We start from the raw sequence: 22,910 nt of genomic DNA, 5'->3' as shown, positions 1-22,910 counted from the left end.
CTCTAAGTACCCTTTCCACTTCTTTCCAATGATCATCTTTCTACCTAATACGAAAGACTCCCATTCCATAAAACCTTTGTTATTACCTTAGCCCACCTCAAAATCATTGGAAATTTATAATACCAATAGGAGAGCTTATTAATGCGATGTCCTCAGGGCATAGTTTCTCTTTCTTTAAGTCACATGCACACGCACACTCCTTAATTCCAATTTTTATTTAAATTAATTAATTGAATCATGATTTCCTATAGCTACAGGCTTATAGATGGATAATATGCCAACACATATGAAAAAATAAAAGTAGCAAGAGAATAGAACAATTGACACAGGCAATTTGCTATGTGACATTGTAAGTTCAAAAATCATTGGCTAAATCCATAGAGAAGACCATATGGCTGACCCCACTAAGAGACACAACATCTCTCTCTGACCCATAGCCCTACAGGGGACAATACTGGAGACACAGTGTGGGAATTGTGCCTGATCAGATCCCATTAAACCGAAGCAAAACACTAAGGGTGTGCAACAGAACAGCAAGGGGAACAGAGCAACGAAGTCCCCAGGGAATACCAAAAATAGACTTTGGGGCCAGGGCTTGGCACACCATCAGACTCAACCAGAAACACTCCAAAAGGCCAAATAACAGTCCTTGAACTAACTGCAAGCTTTTCTTTTTTGTTGTTTTTTTGGGTTTTTTTGTCATTTGCTTTTTATGGTTGTTGTTTTGTTTTCTTTGGTTGCTTGGCGTTGTTCTGTCTTGTTGTTGTGCATGTTATTATCTCCACAGTTCTGTCTAAATAACATAAGCTGCATGAACAATGTGGAGGAGAAAACAAGGGGACCAACAGTTCCTGGAGGACATGGGAGAGAGGGAGGTGTGGGGAAAGGAAGTGGCACTAACAAACCCAGGGATAAGGGAACAACAAGTGATCCAAATTGGTCATGAGGATGGTGTAGGAGGCCTGGTAGAGCATGGTCAAGGGTAATGTAACCAAGAGGAATTATTGAAACCCAAATAAAGGCTGAGCATGATAGTGGGACAAGAGGAAAGTAAAAGGAAATAGAGGAAGGAAGTAGGAGGCAAAGGACATTTACAGAGGTCTAAATATAGGCATGTACATATGTAAATATATTTATACATGAGGATGGGGAAGTAGATTTATGTGCACATAATTAAAAGTTTAGTATTAAGGTAGCAGATGTACATTGGACCTCCACTCAAGTACTCCCTGAATGCAAGAATACTTTGTTCAATTAAACTGGCATTCCATGATGCTCACCTTCCTGAAACAATCGATGAAGACAAAGTGGGTGCATAAGCAAATGTGGTGAGGAAAACTGATGGAGCCCGACTATCAAAAAGTATAGTGTATAGGGTCTTAAAGACTTGAAGGTAAACAAGCGGCCATCTAGCTCAGAAACAACAAAGCCCACATGGAAGAAGCACACCAGCCTGTGTGATCACGAAGTGCTGAAGGGATCGGTTATCAAGCATCAAAGAACAAAAATCTTATCGTGTGCTCACCTCCCAGGTATGAACGCTGAAGAAAAATGGGTGCATAAACAAAGTGGTGAAGAAAGCTGATGGTGCCCGCAATCAAAAGATATAGCAACTGGGGTCTTAAAGGCTTTAAGGTGAACAAGTGGCCATCTCGCTCAGAAACAACAAAGCCCCCATGGAGGAAGCACACCAGCCTGTATGATCATGAGGTGTCGAAGGGATGGGGTATCAGGCATCACAGAACAAAAATTCATACAATTGTGAATGAGGGGGAGTGTGGAGTGAGGATGCAAAACCCATCTGTAGGCAACTGGACATTCCTTTACAGAAAGGTCTGGGGGAGGAGATGAGCCAGTCAGGGTGCAGTGTAGCAACAATGAAACATAAAACTTTCCTCTAGTTCCTAAATGCTTCTCCTCCTCCTTCACTATTATGATCCCAATTCTACCTTACAAACCTGGCTAGACCGGAGGATGTACACTGGTACAGATATGAACTGGAAACAGAGAATCCGGGATGGATGATCCCTTCAGGACTATTGGTGAGAGTGGAGGTACTGGGAGGTTGGAGGGAAGGTGGGGTAGAAAGGGGGAACCCATTACAGGGATCTACATATAACCTCCTCCCTGGGGGATGGACAGCAGAAAAGTGGGTGAAGGGAGACGTTGGACAGTGTAAGATATGAAAAAATAAAAATTTATAAATTATCAAGGGTTTATGAGGGAGGCGGGAGTGGGGAGGAAGGGGGAAACATGAGGAGCTGATGCCAGGGACTTAAGTGGAGAGCAAATGTTTTGAGAATGATGAGGGTAATGGATGTACAAATGAGCTTTATACCATTGATGTATGTATGGATTATGATAAGAGTTGTATGAGATCTTGATAAAATGATTTAAAACAAAACAGGAAAATGATCAAAGTTGATGAATTCTGTTAGAGAAAAGAGAATTCTTCAATTTAGAGGCAATCTTTATATGATTTTAATAGACTAATTAGAAAAAGCACATGCCACAAAATATTACCTATTAATATGTGATATCAAATAATTTCTTAATTTAAAATGTCCAAAGCATGGGAAGCATGGCAACTATGAGTTTAATTAGCTTGATTTGATAGATTACATCTTAAAAATAAAGATTTTATATAATTCAAACAAATAATTTTATTTGAGTTTAAAATTTATTCATGAGGTATCAACATTCTTATTGTAGAGCTGTTAGGTTATGTTATGAATAGAAAACAAAACATTTTTTTGTTATCGAAGATATTCTAACATGTGTTCTCAGAACCTGGAGCAAAAGGATAATCCATAAAACTTCAAGATGTTATTTGTTAGTTCTACTTATATATTTCATGCATGTGATTTTTATATTAAAATAATATACCCATTTCTTCCTCTTATTGTTTTATGTGGGAGTGTCTATTGTGAGTGTTTTATCTGTATTTTTCATTGTATGTTGGATACATAAGAGATAGATTAGTAAGACTACAGATTTAGAAGAACCATTCCTAAGGAAACCAATAAGTTGTTTCTTTGAACCTGGACCTGAATCTGGTGAGATCTTGGATTTCAGTGAAGTAAATTTCAATAAACTACTTGAAGCTCAGTTGCTTTATCTGTATAGTGAGGGGATTAAAGTAACTTTTAGATGGTTTTCCCACACTTTTAAATTATTTTATCTTCATTTTTCATAATTTATACCACTTTATGATCTTGGATGAATCAATGGTTGACTATATTGAATACTACATATGTATATTGGATCATTTTGTAATAGCAAGTTTCTCACAGAAATAACCACTTTCTCTCTGTAGTAGTTATATATTTTCACATAAGCTTGAAGATATATAAAAGTTTAGTGTTCGTATTCCACCTGTCAATCAGGTCACAGCCTGATGGTGCCTCTTTTGGACACAGCCTTCTCATAGGTCATGAGCACCTCCCTTTTTCTCTCTGCTGTCACTTTCCTGCTGGCTGCTTCCAGAGCCCTGTGTTGTGTCCACTGCCATTGGATTTACTCGACTCTTCACCCACCACTCTGTGATGTTTCTGCATCCTATACCATTGCATGTGGCTGTGTGAGGCTGAAGAGGAATTTATGGACTAGTACTGGATTTATGAATTTTAGTTGGACTTGGCTGGGAAGTTTTCTTGATATATGATTATTTCTTGATATAAAGTTATTTCTTACACATATACGATTGTCACTGGATTTGTTTTTCTAGTCAACTTGACTTAAACACTTTAGAGATTACAGATTAATCTCTAGATTAATTTGGTGAGAGATTATAGATTAGTCTATAATCTCTAAAATCTCTGTTCTTTAGAAATTTAAAAAACATGAAATGGTGAACGACCATATAAATCTGTGGTCTACTAGGCTGATTACATAATTGCTTTATACACTATTTATTAAAATCATAAACAATATGGGTATATAATATTTGTTGCTATGAAATGATCGGTGAGGAAACTTGCACTTGTGACCTATTTCAGTGCTTCTCAAGTGTCTGGAAATTGGGCTCTAACTTCATGATAGAATTCAAGAATCATTTACACTCTGTGAACTGTCCTCTGGGACATATTTTTTAAGTAGTCTCTGTCACAAAAGAGGTTTTCTTCATGGGTTATTTGGGATATGATTTGATAAGTTGATCTTTGTCTCAAATGGACAGTTTAATGAACAGTGAAAAGAACATTGATCATTTGAATGAGATGCTTCAATGAGACACCTATAACCTGGGTTTCATAACTGAGGAAGTCTTGGTGATCTCTAAGTTATTATTAATATTAACATTTTTTCCAAAGTAACCTGCCTGAGAAATTAAGTTTTTCACTAATCAAAATCCCTTGAATGAAGGTTAAACACTTTCTCAAATTATTTAAAATCGGTACTAGCTTTTTAAAACTTGCTTAAATTTTCTTCTATGTGGACTCAAGTGAATGATAAAAAGCTACAAAAATGTCAAAATCTGTGAGTACGTAAGTGCTCTTCTGAGCACACTTATTGTGTCCTTTTTGGCCCTGTACCATGCTTCCTACTTAGAGGTGTGTGTATTGAGTCTCCTCATTAAAGAAAAGTCCACTTCAAACTCCTCTAAAAATTATGTATAAGAAAGAATATTCAGAATTAAACCAGTGTTCTTTCCCTAGGTATCATGAAGGCTGTGGTCATGTGGCAGAAGATAAATAGATAGTTGTCTCCTATCTGGCTGATGTAATCAACATAGAGACTGAAAGCAAATAAATATGATATTTTATCAGGAACGTGTCTATTTTTTCCTGTTACTTCAGTAAATTATGTAGACAGAGTCTCCCTAATTGAAGGTGATTTTTTTTCTTCTTAAAGTGTTAAAAGTGCCCTGTTTCATAAAAATTTAATAAAAATATTAGCAGGAGTTTTCTTTCTTTCTTTGTATTTCTCTCACCCTGAGACAACATATGCAAACATACCCAAATACACCCATATCCACCACTCACCTTATTCCAAAGGCTTTAGTCTCGTTCAATATAAAGGAATTTTGAAACTTAGGACAAATTAAAGTGAAAGAGATCATTTCTTACTAACAGTATTTGCTGGCGTCCCTACTACTGCCATCAGTAGCATCTGTCATTAGACAATTTTATCTTTAAAGAAAAGAGAAAGATTTTTCCTTGACACACATTGATACTTTGCTTTTCAGAGCATTCCTTCAGCTGCAGTGTTTGAAATGAATTTCCAAGATAATGCTTAAACGAACGATTCAATCTTCTGTGGCTCATTGACTTTGCAAGGCTTAAAGGGGAGGGGTGGTGGCTTCATAAAGCTGAGTCCTCTGTATCTTATCGGACACAGCTGACTTCCACCAGAGTGCTGAGCCAAGGAAAGCCAGGCTGGTGCTATTGGCAACACTGAGAAGTCAGAGAATGACTTCTTCCTCTGAACAACTGTATGTGGCACTGTCCCTGAGCTATCCCTCCTCCAGCTCTGTGACTGCAGGGAGACTACATGAAGGAATGATATCCTCTGACGATAGTCCAATGTCCAGTGGAATCCCTGACAGTCTGATGAATGTAGTCTTTTTATAATAGTTCTCCTGTGATTTGGAAATTTTCAGTCCCACTGCCACTGTTATTTTGACTGCTTATATTTAGGTCAAGGAATCCTAGTGGCACAGAGGGTTAAGCACCGGGCTTCTAACTACAAATTTGGTGGCTCAGAGCTACCAGTAGCCCTCCCTCCGCCCCCCCCCCCCCCCAGGTAGAGTGGATGAGCTGTCTACCCTTGTAAGTATGCATAGTTTTGGAAACTCTAGAGACCAAGGTGACTCCATCCTATAGAGTCCCTATGAGATGGAAGAGACGTGACATCAGTGGGTTTTGTTTTGGTTTTGACTTCTAGGTGTTCTGGGGTGTTCCATGGGCGGTCTTTTCCCCAGGGCTTCGATTTATTTCTGTGAGATAGGAAAGTTAAAGAGGAGAGTAAAGTATGAAGTTTCTATCACCAAGATGTAAATGATCTGGATTTAATACTTCTGAGTATTCTGATATTATTTTATTAGTAAGGCCATCTTTGTCCAAAGTGACATTGAAGTATGATTGAAGTTTTAACTGAATTTAGAATAATGCTACATTTCTGTTAGTGTTTCTGGTCATTAGCTTAGGAAAGTGAGGAGAATATCTTCTTTTGAACAAACACCCTCTCGTTCTCTCATCAGTTTCCCTAAAATCTCTCTTTTATTGATCATACGATTATTTTAAGGTAAGCTTTTGAAACGGTTCATGTTTATTTTTAATTATTTATTTATTTTGATATTCCTTATTCAAAGCTTTAAAATTCATTGATGGAGATCGTCATACATAATATGACTATATTAGAAGTGAGAGGAAGATTTATGGGAGGATGAAATATGATTTAAACCAAAAGAGTAAAATATATCCTCTTATTTGCTCCTATATTTTCCGAAGTAATCTCTGGGATTGTTTTTCTTTTGATGACATTGTCTTGTCAACACTAAAATTAATAATGGGTTTTGGAAGTTCAAACTGGTTTTAGATACTGGCTATTCTGCTTAACAATATTGTGATTTTAGGTTACCTGCACTATTTAGCATTAATTGAAAAACTGTACACTTCTTTTTTTTTAAGCAAAGGGAAGGAATTTATTGGAGCCCATAAAGGAAACCCTAGAGGGGCCCAACATACCCTACTGTGTAGGCATGGCCTGCAAAGGGTCACACCATTCACTGTACCCCCATGTCCCAGAGGGACTCTCCTTAAGTCAAGCCCCAAAGCCCCAGGACTGTCTGGGGATGGGAATGTTTGTACACTTCCTTTGTAACGGTTTCCTGTCCTGCTTTAACCTCACTTTGCCTTTCACGAGAAATACCTCTTCTATTTCCTTGTGCATAGATCTCAACACACCTGCTCTTCAGGTGAACAAACTACAACTTGTGTACACAAACACAGTCCAAATATATTTGGGCTCATTGTGGTCCAATCTGTACCATAATCAAAGAAACAGTTCAATAGACTACATTTTCAGAAACTCCATTTCAGCTTTATGTTTCTCAGCCTCCTCAGAGGCATTTGCAAATGTGTGGAGGTGTTTTGGGTAGTGTGATGATGGAGGAGTATTTCTGGAATTTAATGGGTTGGAATTAGAAGTGAGTGATTCATTCCTAAACATTGAAAACAGTTCTCTCAATACCAGCAGCACCTTTCTTGATAAATATTACTCCAGAGGAAATTCTTGAAAGAATAGCCTTGTTGATGCATAATTTTCAAAATACTCTCCTCGCAGAATATACCCAAATCTCTCACAATTATGAGAGTTGGTCCTGAAATGGGGTTTCCTCCGAAAAAAGCATTCTTTAACTCACACAATGCTTTATTTCGCTTCTCTCTTCCCATCTTTAGTTAACTCTTGCATTCTACCTCTTAGCCTGCCTACTTTCTTCCATTTTTCTCTGAAGTTTGTCCTTTTCCTAGAAAAGAACTCTGGAGATGCCAAACAACAGCCTTTTGATGTCATTTTCTCCTATGAATCCAGAAAGGGAGACACTTGAACATTTATCATTAATACGGATCCTTCCTTTCACATGAAGAAGGCATTAGTAAAATAGCTACTGCCATGACTACTGAAAGAGCATGAGGGCCAGCATGTGAGGGTAGGTGGATTGTAGTCCTTCTCATGGTTTTATGTACAAGCTTCCCAAGAAATGAAGAAGGGCAGCAGCATATACTAGGGTAAGTCAAAAAGCATTACAATAAAACCATAGAAGCTTTTATTAAACAATATATCAAATTGTGGAGGTATTGCTTTTTGACATATACTCTATCTAGGCTTATATAATTCCATATTTCTAGCGCTTCCTTGGAATAATTCTTCACTTTTTGATTCATATTAGGTCAAAACAATAGACTCAAATGTACATACGATGATGAGGAAGGTGCAAAACCAACTTCATAGTACATCTTTCTGCTACCTATATGATTGCTATCAGTTGGAACCAGCTCACCTAACAATAGAGCCTAACAATAACAATACGTCAAAACAGCTGTGACGGAGCCCTCAAGATATTCAAATAAATAGAGTAGGGTTTTCCAACAAAATTATCAAACAACAGCCTAACCCCCTCCCCCTAAATCATTGTCTGTTAACCCTTAATCATTGTCAGTTAATCACGGTTAACCCCTTAAGCATTGCATGTGTGTTCTGTGTGGACAATGCAAAGAATCATTAAAGCTAGCAGAGAAGTAGAGTGTCATAAGAACAATGGCTCAGGTCAGGAAATGGTAAAATGGATGGTGGATGAGGATATAAGGAAAGCAGAGGAGGCCAGATGTGTCTCCCATTGCCATTTCCTGCAAGTCTCCAGTTTAGCATTTGCCCCAGGGATTTGGTAGCTTCAAGGATTTGGACTTGGTCATGTATACAATGGTGTAAGCCATTGCCTGGATATAAATTTGCTTTTATTCTATACACATTAAGGGTCACTAGTTTAGCTTTTCTAGAGAACCTAGTCTAACGCCATCACCCTTTATGAAGCACAAAGGACAGTCACTATAATCTTCAGAGTTGATGATCAGGTTAGATTTAAATCACCCAAAATCTCTACTGGAAAACCATTGATTTGAATAGATATTTTTGAATGCACTAAGTAAAGTGCCTTATTGAGAGATCTTGTCTGTAGTCATCCATTGTTTAAAAGAGTTTGTTGGGAATAAGCTGGTGCATGTATGAACATATTTGTACCCATTCTAAAGAAAGTGACACAACAGAATGCTCAGATTATATATCAATACCATTGTTATCTCATTCATAAAATTTTTCTGAAGATCATCCAACAATGGCTGCAGCAGTACATTGACAGAGAGTTGCCAGAGGTTCAAGCCAGATTCAGAAGAGGACATGGAACAAGGAATACAATTACTGATGTCAGATAGACCTTGTCTCAAAGCTGAGAATACCAGAAAGATGCATATATGTGTTTTATTGACTCCGTCTAGGCTTTTGACTGTGTGGCTCATAACAAACTATGGATAACCTTAAGAAGAATGGAAATTTCAGAACACTTCAATGTCTTCATGCAGAGCTTGTACAGGGATCAAGAGGCAGTTGTGAGAACAGAAAAAGGGAATATTGCATGGCATAAGATCAGGAAATGTTTGTGCCAAGATTGCACACTCACCACGCTTATTCAATCTGTATGCTGCCTTATATGAAGAAGAGCATGGCATCAGACCTGGAGGAAGCCTTATTAACTAGGTGTATTTTGTAGAAGACACAACCTTGCTTGCTTTTAAGTAATGAGTTGAGACACTTGCTGATAAGGATCAAGGATCACAGCCTTCAGTGTGATTTGGAATTGAATGGAATAAAACCCAAATACACACAACTGAATAATAAATAATATTGTGATAAATGGAGAGAAGATTGGAAGTCTTCAAGGATTTTTGTTGTTTCAATCCATAATCAATGTCGCAGTTAAGAGATCAAAAGGCAAGTTCCATCAGGTACATTTCCTGCACAAGATGTCTTAAAGTCAGGACTTTATTGTGAGTACGAAGGTGTATTGACTGAAGCCATGGTGATTTCAATGACCTCATATGCATGTGAGAGTTGGACGTTGAAGAAGACTTGATGCATTTGAATTGCATTGCTGGTGGTGAGGACCGAAGGTACCATGGATTTCCAAAAAGATAGACCGGTGTGTCTTGGAAGTCCAGCCAGAGTACTCTACAGAGGTGAAGACAGTGAGACTTCATCTTCCATAGTTTGGGCATGTTGTCGGAAAGACGAGTCCCTGGAGAAGTACATCATGCTTGGTAAAGTAGAGAAGGAGGAAAAAGAGGAAGGCCCGCTATGAGATAGATTTAAATGGCTGTCTCAACAATAGGCTCAAGCATAGCTACGGTTGAGAGGAACGGGAAGGAGTGGGCAGTCTTTTGTTTTGTTCTTCAGCAAGGATATCGTTGTTCCACATCCTCTTCCGAATCTAGTCTGAACTTCTAGCAGCTCCCTGCCAATGAACTCCTGAAGTCATTGCTGGATGATTTTCCACAAATAATTTACTCATATGTAATAGTAATAATACTGTTGTGTAATTTTCATATTCTATTGAGTCACTTTTCTTTGGAATGAGTACAAATATGTATCTCTTCCAGTTTTTTGACCAGCTGTCTTCCAAATTCTTTGGCATAAATGACCAGCTGAGTGAGCGCTTCCAGTGCTTCATATACTTGTTGAGACATTTCAATGGGTTTTCCCTCAATACTCAGAGTCTCGTTTTTTTGACTAATGTATTCAGTGCAACTTGGCCTTCTTCTTTCAGCACCATTTGTTCTTGATCATCTGATACCTCTTGAAATGTCTGAATGCTGACTGCTTCTTTTTGGTAGAGTGAATGTCTATTCCTTCCATCTTCAATGTTTCCTCTATTGTTCAATATTGCCAATGGAATCTTTTAATATTACAACCAGAGGCTTGAAGTCTTTCTTCAGTGCTTTCAGTTTAGGATATGCTGAGCTAGTTCTTCATTTTTAGTTTTCTAGCTCTAAGTCTTTAGACACTTCATTATATATTTTACTTTGCCTTCTCAAGCTGCCCTTTGAAAATTTCTGTGAATCTCTTTTACTTATCACTTATTCCATCTGCTTTGGCTACTCTGTGATTAAGAGCAAGTTTCAGAATCTCTTGATACACATTTTAAACATTTCTTTCATTACTGTCTTTTAACTGACATTTTGATTTCTTCATGTGTGATATTCTTGATGTCACCCCGGAAATCAACAGGTCTTCTTTCATTAATGTTTCATTAATGTTTTCCATAGCAAATCTGATTTTGAAATGTTTTTCAAACTTAGGTGAGAAATACCCAAATCATATTTTGGCCCTCATAAACTTGTTTTTATTTTCTTCAGCATTGACCTGAACTTACATATAAACAACTGATGGTTTGACCAACAATTGGCTCCTGCCCTCGCTTTAAACACTCTCCCTCGATTCCAACGTCTCTCCCTATGATTGTAGTCTATTTGATTTCTGTGTCTTCCATGTGGAGACATCCGCATCTACAGTTTCCTTTGGTGTGTTTTTAAAAGGGGTAATTAAGATGATGATATTAGTCTAACAAGATTCCATCATTTAATCTCTAGCTTGATTTCTATCACCACGGCCATAGTTTCCAACTATTTTTCCTTCCTCTTAGTTTGTAACTTTTGCATTCCAATTGTCAAAGAATACCAGTGCATCTTGATGGCATGCTTGATCAATTTCAGACTAAAGATGTTGATGAAATTCTTCAATTTCTTGATCACTAGCTTTGCTTGGTGCATAGAATTGCATAATCACCTGGATTTCCTTGTATTCGGAGACATATCACAGACAGCATTGTACTACAAGATAGAGCTTGAAATGCCATTTTTTACAATGAATGCAATGTCATCCCACTTCAGTCCGTCCTTCAGGGCATGGTAAACCATATGGTGCTCTGAGTCAAAATAGCCAATACCAGTCCTCCATTTCAGCAAACTAACACCTAGGATATCAATCTTTTTGCATTCTACCTTCTGCTTGCCAGCTTCCATTTTTACTAAATTCACACTTGGTACATTCCAACATCCAATTATTAATAGATACTTGCAGTTGTTTCTCTTCATTTGGAGTTATGCCTCACCGAGCAAATAAAGGTCTAAGATGCTCTGCTCCATGGTCATTATTGCTGAATCTACTTTCAGAAGTTAACTTTTCCTTAATCATATTTTGAGTGACCTCTAAATAGGGCTCAAGTTTCTGGCAATACATTTCATAGTGTTCTGCTGCCATTCATGAGATGTTCAGGATCTGACAGTGTCCAGCTGATGGTCACAGAATTTTAGTGGCTATTCCTCAGAAGTGGAGAGCCTACCTCTTCTTCATGGTTGATTCTTAATCTGGAAGCTCTCTGAAACCCATTATTTAGGGGTGGCCCTACTGGTATTTAAAACACATTGACTGACAAGTGGTTGATAATTAGAATACTGTCATATGCTACTTATGATACTACTATGGTTTGGCTACATTCTTCATTACTTTTTAGCACTGTTTGAGTTTTTCCTAACCCAGGGAGTAGTTTTATCCGCATTAGTATGTTCCTCTAATTTCATGAATTATCTGTGATAAGATATATCTCATAATAATTTTATATATTTTAATTTTTAGTTATTGATAATATTGACTGGAAGACTATGCTTTTAAATGTACAAAGGTAAGTCATAAAGTTCTGATAAGTTTCCTGTTTCATACATGTTGTTCTTAAAGTGCCATTAAATCAGTTCCAACCTATTTGTATTGAATCGACTACACAAAGGCATTAGACTATGTTGATAATAATAAATTGGGTAAGCTTGAGAAGAATGCAAATACCAGAATCTCTCATTGTGCTCATGTGGAACTTGTTTAGGGATCAAGTGACAGGTATGCAACCAGTACCAGGGCATACTGCACGGTTTAAATTGTCGTTGTGTGTCAGAGTTGTGTGCTCTCACCACACTTATTTGAACTGTCTGCTGAGCATATCATCACAGACTGGCTTATATGAAGAAGAATGCTGTAACCGAATTGGAGGAAGTCTTGTTAACAACCTGCATGTGCAGAAGACACAGCCTGACTTTCTGAAAGGAGGACTTGAAGTACTTGTGATGAAGACCAAGGATTGCAGGTTTCAGCATAGATTACAGCTCAATGTAAAGTAAATAAAACAATTAGACCATAAGTAGTAGCATCATGATAAGCAGAGAAAAGATGAAAATTGTCACGGATTTTTGTGTTGCTTGAATCTACAATCAATGCTCATGGAAGCAGCAAAGCAGACAATTTGTAAGGATGGCAAAAGTATCTCCATATTTGTCTTTAATTGTGACTCCCAGCTATGACTTAAAAGAAAGCATGCATCATCTATATGAAGAGGGCAAGATTTTTTTTAATAAAAAAGATGTCACTCTACTACCTCGAGTTTTGTGTAAAAGTTGTTACAGCGCTATCAAGCATGAATTCAATCTTAAAAGCCCTGGTGGGATAATGGGTACATGTTGGGCTATGATTAGTCACATAGTCAGAAGTTGCAAAGCAGCTCCGTGGGACAAGGACGGGGCTTTCTACTTCTGTAAACAGTTCCAGTCTTAGAAAACCATGGAGGGGTTCCTGTGAATCAGCGTCGACTCGGTGGCAGTGAGGCAGTGAGTCACAATGTATATGTAGACAGAAACTAAAAATTCTATTTCAAGTATAGGGAAGATAGACTAGCCTACCATAGGAAATGACACAGAGCACATTCTTATTTCATTTTGTTCTCTATGTCTTTCTGTAAAAAATATTTCAAATGGAAAATATGGCAATCCTATTCCTGTAAAAGAAAGAAAATCTTTAGGGAATGAAGAAACTCTACTAAAGATTGGAAAACAGTATAGTGCTGTAGGTTTTAAACTTATTATTTCACTCATCAGTATTTCTGAGATGGGGAAAACGCCTCCAGTTTGTTAAAAACTAACACTGAAATTTTACTTCAAATAAGTCTTATTAATGCCCATTGGGGTATTTGCTGTACTTGAATGAATAGTGTTCACATTCAGCTCATTGGTTAAATGAAAATAACAGGAATCTTACATGAAGCAAAAATTCACTCAATTAAATGTACTTGAAACCAAAAATATCTTAAATGATCATTTTGGTGATGAGTCTCTAGACTATTATTCTACCTAGCCATCATGCTTCCACTAAGTCTGTATTGCTCCAGACTAGTGTAGTTGCTAAATATTCTATAATTTTACTTCTTTGGCAGGAATTTTTCTGTAAAATTAAGATGAGGTGAATATTAAGTCTGAGATGATGAACTTATATCTGAGTAGATTATTTTCATTTTAAAAGGTAATTCGACCTTTCTCTTTATTATTAAATCTAAGGGTAATATGCTATTGTAGTCTTTAGATATTGAATGGAGATTTATTTTAAACCTTGAACTATGAATGAAAGCCGTATGCTGCAGAGAGACTGACTGAGCAGTTAGTCATCCTACAAGGATCTCTGGTTTAGAAGGTGTTAGCCTTGATTTTGAGAATTGGTTTAAGTTGTTTGAGATCATTAGCTCCCTAATTTTTTTAATTTAAAGATCATTTTATTTGGGGCTCTTACAGCTCTTATAACAATCCATACATCAATTGTATCAAGCATATTTGTACACAGGTTGCCATAATTATTTTCTAGACATTTATTGAGCTCCTATTGAGCCCTTAGTATCAACTCCTCTTTTTTCCCTCCCTCCCCACCTTCACCCCTTGATAAATTATAAATTACTATTATTTTCATATCTTACGATGGATGCTGTCTCCCTTCCCCCTTGTTTTCTGTCATGTCCATCATGTTCAATACTCCCTTCCTCTCCTCCTCTTCACACCTTCCCTCTACCCTTCTGGTATCACCACTCCCATTCCTATTCCTGGATTCCATGTGTCAGGGCTCTTAACTCCCAGCTGTACCTATGCACATGCTCTGGTCTAGCCCATAGTGAAAGGCAGTACTGGGGTCAGGATAGTGGAGAGTGAGGAAGCCTCAAGAAACTAGAGGAGTATTATGTGTATCATTGGTGTTTTACTGCACCCTGATTTACTCATTCTTCACTATGACCCTTCTGTGAGAGTATGTCACATTGTCATCAGATGGGCTTTGGGTCTGTGTCCCGACCTCTCTCTTTCTCAACAATATGTTTATTTCTTTGGTTTGGGGGGTCTTCTGATGCCTGTTACCCAGTCCTGGTGACACCTCATCATCACAGAGGCTGGTGTGCTTCTTCCATGTGGGCTTGTTGATGCTCTGCTAGATGGCTGCTTGTTTAATTTCAAACCTTTAAGACCCAAATGCTATACCTTTTGATAGCCAGGCACCATCTGCTTTCTTCACCACATTTACTTGTGCACCCATTTTATCACCAGTGATTGTGCAACACAGAATGCCAGGAGGTGAGCATCACAGAATGCCAGGTTGTTAGAACAAAATGTTCTTGCATTGAAGGGAAGCATGAGCAGAGGTCCAAAGTCTGTCCACTATCTCAGTGTATTGTCATATAAATATGTGTACATAGGTACAAAATATCTCTATTTTTATAAACTAACATATTTACATATGTATAGACTTTTGCTTATACCTCTATCCATAGTTTTGCTTCCTAGGTCATTCCTCTGTTTGCTTTTACCTCCCTCCTGCCCCACCATCAAGCTTGCCCTATTTCCACCTGTTAATAACTCCTCTGAGCTAGATTTTTATTGCTCCAACACCCCAAGATCTCTACATCCTCATTGTTGTTGATTTTTATTTCCTACTTGTTTCCCTGTCTATGGTGTTGTTTGCTCACTGTTCCCTTCCCTCACCTAGAAGCAATGGATATCTTCCTGTAGAAAAACGAAACAAGATGTGTACCCCACTCCTTGAAGAAGAACATATTCAAGGTGGATCACAGACCCATAAGTAATACCCCAAACTATCAGGACCATCAACAAAAGAATTTGGATAAACTTAAGAAATTTGGTTCAGGCAATACATGGGCAGGGTACACACACAGGTGAACCTGAAATCAACAAGTGGGATATAGTAAAGATAAAATACCTGGGTGCATCAAAAGACTTCACCAAGAGGGTAGCAAGATAACCCAGAGACTGGGGGAGGATTTTTAGCAATGACACAACAGACAAAGGGCTTATTACTAATATCTACAATATCCTCCTATCCTGCAAAAAGAGGAAAACAATGAACCCCATAAGGAAGTGGGCAAAAGACATGAACATAGTTTCACTAGGGAGGAGACCTGGATGGCCAGTAAACATATGAGAAAATGCTCCCGATCATTAGCCATCAGAGAAATGAAAATTTAAACAACCATGAGATACCATCTAAAACCCTTGAGGATAGCCTAAATCAGAAAATCAGAGAGCAACAAATGTTGGAGGGGATTTGGTGAAACAGGAACTCTTCTCTACTGCTGGTGGTTGTGTAGATATGTACAGTCTCTGTGGAAAGTGATCTGGCGATATTTAAAGCAAATTGAAATTGAGCTACTTTATGACCCAGTTATCCCTCTACTGGGCATATACCCAGAAGTAAGAAAAAGACCACAACCAGTCATCTGTGCTCCAATGTTTGTTGCGGTGCAATTCACACTCACATGGATTTGGAAACAACCTAAGTTTCCATGGATAGATGAGTGCATTAGAAGACTCTGGCACATACACACAGTGGAGTACTACGCATCACTAAAAAGCACTGAGGAACACATGAAGCACGGCCTCTCATGGGAAGAATTGGAGGAAATTATGCTAAGCAAAGTAACCCAATCACAAAAGGACAAGTACAACATGAGTTCCCTAAGGTAAGTATAATCAGCAGAGTAGGTATAGAAGAAAAGTCACTTAACTCATACTATATGGGTTGAGGTACAGGCAGTAGGGTGGAGGTCAGACCAAACTCAAGGAGGTACATATTATTTCAAAAAAAGAAGGGGAAAGGGGGTAGGGGGAGGAGAAAAAGCAGGGGAGAGGCCAAGGGGGGAGCAGGGCACTAACCCACCCAGAGGGAGAGTATTCGTTACATCTTCACAGAATTGGGAGTGTGCATACAGACCCCACTATGGCACACCAAATCTGGAGGGCAATGTATCCACATGGAGAAATGCATAAAACGATTGGTTTACAGGGCTGGCCCCAACCAGGGTCAAACTGAGCCCGCTCCCTAGAAATGAGCTACAGAGAACATCAATATACCTGCAGGCTGGGGAGAGGGGCCGGCATGTCACGTCCACATGGAGACAAACCAAGATGAAAAAGAGAGAGGGACAGTCTAGACTCCATACTGGCACACCAATCCCAAAGGATGACTTCCCTACATGGGCCTGCTAAGGCACAGAGAGGCTGACTGTAGGGCCAACAACAGCTCAGGACATGATGTCCCCTCACTGGATCATACCGCAACCGAGGACAAGACTGGGGAAACATGGCAGATCAGCACCAGGAAGAAAGCAAAGCTACAAAGTCCCCGAAGAGTCCCCAAAATAGACTTCAGAGTAGGAGGGGCAGATCCTAGAATTCCCCCAGGGCCAGTGGGGAGACAGTCATAAAGGTCAGCAGACACACCTGGAATTATGTATGGCTTTTTATCTTCTTTCTATTTCTCCCACCTACCCAATCTTTTGTTTTCTTTTTGTTCGGTCTTTCTTAATGCTGGGCTGCCCCCTCATTTTTATAATGTAAAAAAATAGAGGAAGTAAGGATGATGCAACTACATCTCACACGTTAGATAGCTTATCAGGAAAGACCAGTACCTAGAAAAGGACATCATGTTAGCAATGTAGAAGGGCATTTACCCAGGAGTGTCTAGTTGACATAATCCCTAACCATCACACAGAAGTAGAAAGTGTCACCTTTTCCTGAGGAGATACTGGTGGTTGTGCACTGCTGACCTTGTGGTTGGCAACCCAGCTTGTAACCCACTCTATCACTAGTGTCCCTAAGCAGAGAGATGACACACAGACTGGAATGAGGGATTTCTATGTAAAAGTAGAAATTAAATATAAATGGAGCTGGTAATCAGAATTATGTACTTAGGATTTATCATATTTGAAAAATATTTCATATAGTGCTGAAGTACATATTGTCTCTGTGGTTTAGTGGGAAAGTGTTATCCCACATTTAGTGTGTGTTGCCATCTAGTGGTGGCCTCTATAGCTATGTGAATCTGAAGAAATGGACCTCTTCCCCAAGAGTCCAGCACCAAAGTCCCACTTTCATTGCATTCATAATTCATTTAACAACTAGAACAATATAGTTTCAACAAAAAATTCAAAAATGAAAATAATATGATCTTTAAAATTTAAGAAAATTTACCTAGAAACTGCTTGCAGGGTAATTGCAGGAAGTGGTGGGGGAGGAGAAAGGTAAGGTATGGTAAACACGCCACAACAAGGATGTCTTCAGATTGCTGTACCTTCCTAGAGTGTCAATATAAAAACGACTAACTGCACCATATGTATGCAATGACCTCATGTATAAAAGGGAGTTAAGGAGTCGAAAGTGGCAGAGGGGAGGACACAGAGAGGAGAAATTTGGGCAAGAAAATATCAGAATTAACAGAGCAAGTCAGGGACCTAATTAACAAGGTCAACTTACCTTTCAAAGAAGAGAATCTTTGTGTGTGTTTGGAGTTCAAAGATAACAAATGCAAAAGAGGAATGATTAAAGAAGATGCTTGAAAGTACAATATTCTAAATTGATGGAAATTGAAAGCACAGATAAAGGATCTTGTCATTATTAATACTTCAGCTTTTCTTCCTCTGAGTCCAGAAGAAAGACAGTGAAATTGGACAAAGATTATCCCCTCATGTTTTCTTAAAAGAACCAGTAGAAACAAAAGGATGACTAATAAGTCTATAGGATAAATAAAAATTTAAAATCAGGCAATTTTGACACACCCACTGCTGCTATTCTGTCACTGGTGGATGATTTGAGTAAGTGATTCTTATATTACACTGTTGCAAAGATGAATGGAAGTCTGACATTTTAGGCCTAAGAAATAGATCATAGTTTGTCCTCTCCCATATACACTCCTTTGAAAAAAATATTCAGAGGATGAATGGAAGTGAGCCATCTATTTTGTTAACAGTGTATTCAATAAAGTCCTTGTTAATGGCATAGTGGCATGACATTTTTTAGGTCATTAATCTCTGTGATACATTTAAATTATATATCAAGTACCAGTTTATCAATTTTATTATTAATTGTATTATAAATCAATAAACTTTTACACAATATTTTTAAAAATGTAAAATAGTGTATCAACATTTAGAGGCTACAAAAAACTATAAGATGTAATCATATCTTATGTAAGCATAGCACAGAGTTGAAAAGACAACTAACATATGTGCATACACACAAATAGCCAATTAAAATACCAAATGTTGGTAGAACTAACAAGAATTATGCAAACTTACAGCAGAGAGTTAGAATCATTGAGAAAGGTTAAGGGAACCTTTTTTTTTTTAATGTGAGGCAATCCTGGACTCTAAATAGTGATAGCTAGACTTTGCTTTCAAACCTATATCTGAAAAAGTCTACATCAAAAAAGCTTTTTATGCATACGTATTGTATTTTATTATAAGTGATGTTTAAAATTGAAGTGATTTTTTCCCTGGCTGTAGGCATGTGTTCCCCGTTTGTCTTTCTTTTCCTTCTTTGTTAGGCAAACATGCATGAGCTGTTCTCCTCTCTCCTCTCTCCTCTCCCCTCTCCCCTCTCTCCCCTCCCCTCCCCTCCCCTCCCCTCCCCTCCCCTCCTCTCCTCTTCTCTCTCTCTCTTCTCTTCTCTTCTCTTCTCTTCTCTCTCTCTCTCTCTCTCTCTCTCTCTCTCTCTCTCTCTCTCTCTCTCTCTCTCTCTCTGTCTTTTATTTGTTTCCAAAGCACTGATTCATCCTGCAATTATTATGTCCTGTGGTATGAAATTCTGAGAGGCCATTGGCAGCAATTTTTATTGGAGGAAGTTCTTAACCATGTTAAGCACAAAATGAACTGTTCTGGAACAAATATGTGAGTTCTGTTCCCATATTATTGTTTCTCCACAAGTTCATGGGCACTGCTGGAAAGGGTTCTCTTCATCATGTTGACAAGTCACAAATAGGCTTTGAACACACAGAGTTGGACTTCTCAATAATTGAGTAATTACTCTGTTGTCTTTAAGTCAGTTTGTTTTCCTTTTAAAGCATTGGATAAGGGAACTAAAAACTACTGCCATACCTCTGTAAACTTTATTAAGTGGCTTAGGCTCATGGAAACTTTCTATATCTACTAATAAATTTAGTTAGCTCTGAACCAAATGGTGGCCTAGGGCCATAACTGTTTACTTCTTTAAATTTTATTTAAAATTGTAATTAAACAGCTTTTTCTTGAAATAACAGTAGATGTACATGGTAAAAATCCAAACCGTTCCCTAGAGACGTCCTGAAGACTAATAGCCTCTTTTGTGCTTGCCCAATGACAGCATTTGTCTATGTAATTACATGTACAAATAAACATATCAAGGCTAAGTAAAGAAGAACGTCTGTTAGGATTCCAACTCACCATGTATGCACAGGTTCAGGTGGCTGTTTGAAGAGCCCACAGTAATCATGTGGATTGATAAAGAAGAACTTTTATTTTTTTAATTGAAAACTGCATTCATGAGAAAAAGACTAGGAAGTTGTGCTGAGGAATATTTAATTTGATCGCGATAACATGCCTGTTTATTCTTCAAGTGTGGTAAGGACTGTCCTACAGGAATTCCGTCGGGGAACTTTCCTCCAACCTACAGCCCAGATCTTGTTTCAAAGACTTTTGTTTATTTCACATGTTCAGGAATATTTTAAAGAAACATGACTTGAATCCCTTGAGGATACCCAGACTCATTTTGACTTCATATAAGTAAAAATGAATGAACAAATAAAATAACATTATATCAAATAGCACATTAAACCTAAAATGACATTAACAGACTGGCATTGTGTTTACGGATACATTCAAAGCTAGAAGGCCTTGATGCTGAGGTACTGAGTTTTGTTTCTGTGGAAAGAGCCACTATCACTGCCTGGCTGTATACTGTCTTCACTGCATAAGAAACACTGTTTTCTAGTTTCGCTTTTTAGATTTTGTGTGTTTGTGTGTGTATGTGTGAGTGGAAGTCCTCTTTGGATTTCTTTTGATTAGTGAAAGCAGATGCCAATGCAGGTCTTTTGCAAAAGTGAAATGGTGTATAAATTGAAAATCATTATATACACATACACTTGCACACATACACACATATTGTTCTCATGTGCTTTCAAGTCAGTTCTGACTCATAGTGACCATATGTACAGCAGAATGATACATTTCTTAGTTATGTAGCATTCTCACAATTGTTCTTATGTTTGAGCCCGTTGTTGCCACCACCGTGGCAATCCCTATTGTAGAGGGCTTTCGGCAGTTTTACCATTCTTCTACTTTACTAAGCATGATGTCTGTCTCCATGGACTGGTCTCTCCCATCAACATGTGAAAAGCACACGAGACAAGTATTTTCATCCTTGCTTCAAAGGATCATTCTGGTTGTATTTCTTCCAAGACAGATATATTTGTTCTTCTGGCAGTCCACAGTAATTTCTATATTTCTTGCCAGCACCATAATTCAAATGGATTGAATCTTCTCCAGTCTTCCTTACTGATTGTCCAATTTTCATATGCATATGAAGTGATTGGCAATACCTTGGCTTGCATCAAGTTCATCTTAGTCCTCAAAATGGCATTCTTGCTCTTCAACACATTAAAGAGGTCATGTGCAACAGATGTGCCCAATACAATATGCTGTTAGACTTCTTGACTGTTGTTCCTATGAGCATTGACTGAGGATCCAAATAAGATGAAATTATTGGCAACATCAATTCATTTATCACATTGTTGCCTACTGGTGCAATAGTGGGTATTTTAATATTCTTTACATTGAATTGAACTAATACTGAAGGCTGCAGTTCTTGATCTTTGCGATTTCTGGCATAATAAACAATACAAATGCATCAGCCTTATAGGCCCAAATCAGTGTATTTCAGCTCGGTCATATCTAGAAATTTGATATGTATGTGCTCCTTTTCATTTTTGACCATTTCCAATTTTTCTAGATTTGTTATTCATATAGTCCACATTCCAATTATTAAGTTTTCCTTTCTCATGTTGAGACATGATCCATCAGCAATGGAAGGGCCTGAAGACTTTACTCCATTCATTCTTGCTAACTCAATTTTGAAAAAGGCATTTTGAGTGCATTCAGATCTAAAAGGGTTCATTTTCTGGCACTATATCTAATGAGATTTTGCTGTGGTTTGTAAGGGTTCCAATAGCTCCCCTCAGAATTAGATCATCCATTCTTTTTTCATCGTTTGTTCATCGTCTAGAAGCTCAACAGATGCCTGTTCACCTTAAGTGACCCTGCTGGCTTTGGAAACACTGGTGACATAGCTGCCAGTACCACAACCACAACCAATACAGCACACTATGATAAACTGGTAGATGGGACAATGGATCTCTGGTGGTATTGTGTATTAGGAATTGGACGACTATCTGCAAGGTTCACCATTCAAATCCCCCAGCTACTCTGCAGGAGAAATGTGAGGCTGTCTGTGCCCGTAAAGATTTATGGTTACAGAAACTCTCTGTAGGATTGCTATGCATTGGAATTGATTTCATGGTAGTAGACTTTGGGATATATTATTTTATTATTCTATAAATCCTTAGATTTTAATAAAATATTTTTGAGATTATATTTATAATGTGCATTGCATTTTATCTCATACCAATGTGTTTATTATTGCATTTCATTACTTTAAAAAAATCTTTTTGTTGGGGGTTCATACAACTCTTATCACAATCCATACATCCATCCATTGTATGTCAAGCACATTTCTATATTTGTTGCCCTCATCATTCTCAAAACATTTGCTCTCCACTTAAGCCCTTGATAGCAGTGCCTCATTTTCCCCCTCAATCCCCGTCCCCCTCATGAAACCTTGATAATTTATAAATTATTATTATTTTGTCATGTTTGACACTGTCCGATGTCTCCCTCCCTTCACCCACTTTTTTGTTGTCCATCCCCCAGGGAAGAGGTTATATGTAGATCCTTATAATAGCTTTGCCCTTTCTACGCCACCTTTCCTCCACTCTCTGGTATCATCACTCTCACCACTGGTTTTGAAGGGGTCATCTGTCCTGGATTCCCTGTGTTTCTGGTTCCTATCTGACTAGTTTAGATCCTTTGGTCTAGCTGGATTTGTAAGGTAGAATTGGGATCATGCTAGTGGGGAGAGGAAGCATTTAAGAACTAGAGGAAAGTTGTATGTTTCATCATTGGT

This window comes from Tenrec ecaudatus, chromosome 2, assembly GCF_050624435.1.
Source record: "Tenrec ecaudatus isolate mTenEca1 chromosome 2, mTenEca1.hap1, whole genome shotgun sequence".
NCBI classification, from domain to species: Eukaryota; Metazoa; Chordata; class Mammalia; order Afrosoricida; family Tenrecidae; genus Tenrec; species Tenrec ecaudatus.
Note: the sequence above shows the minus strand (reverse complement) of the source record.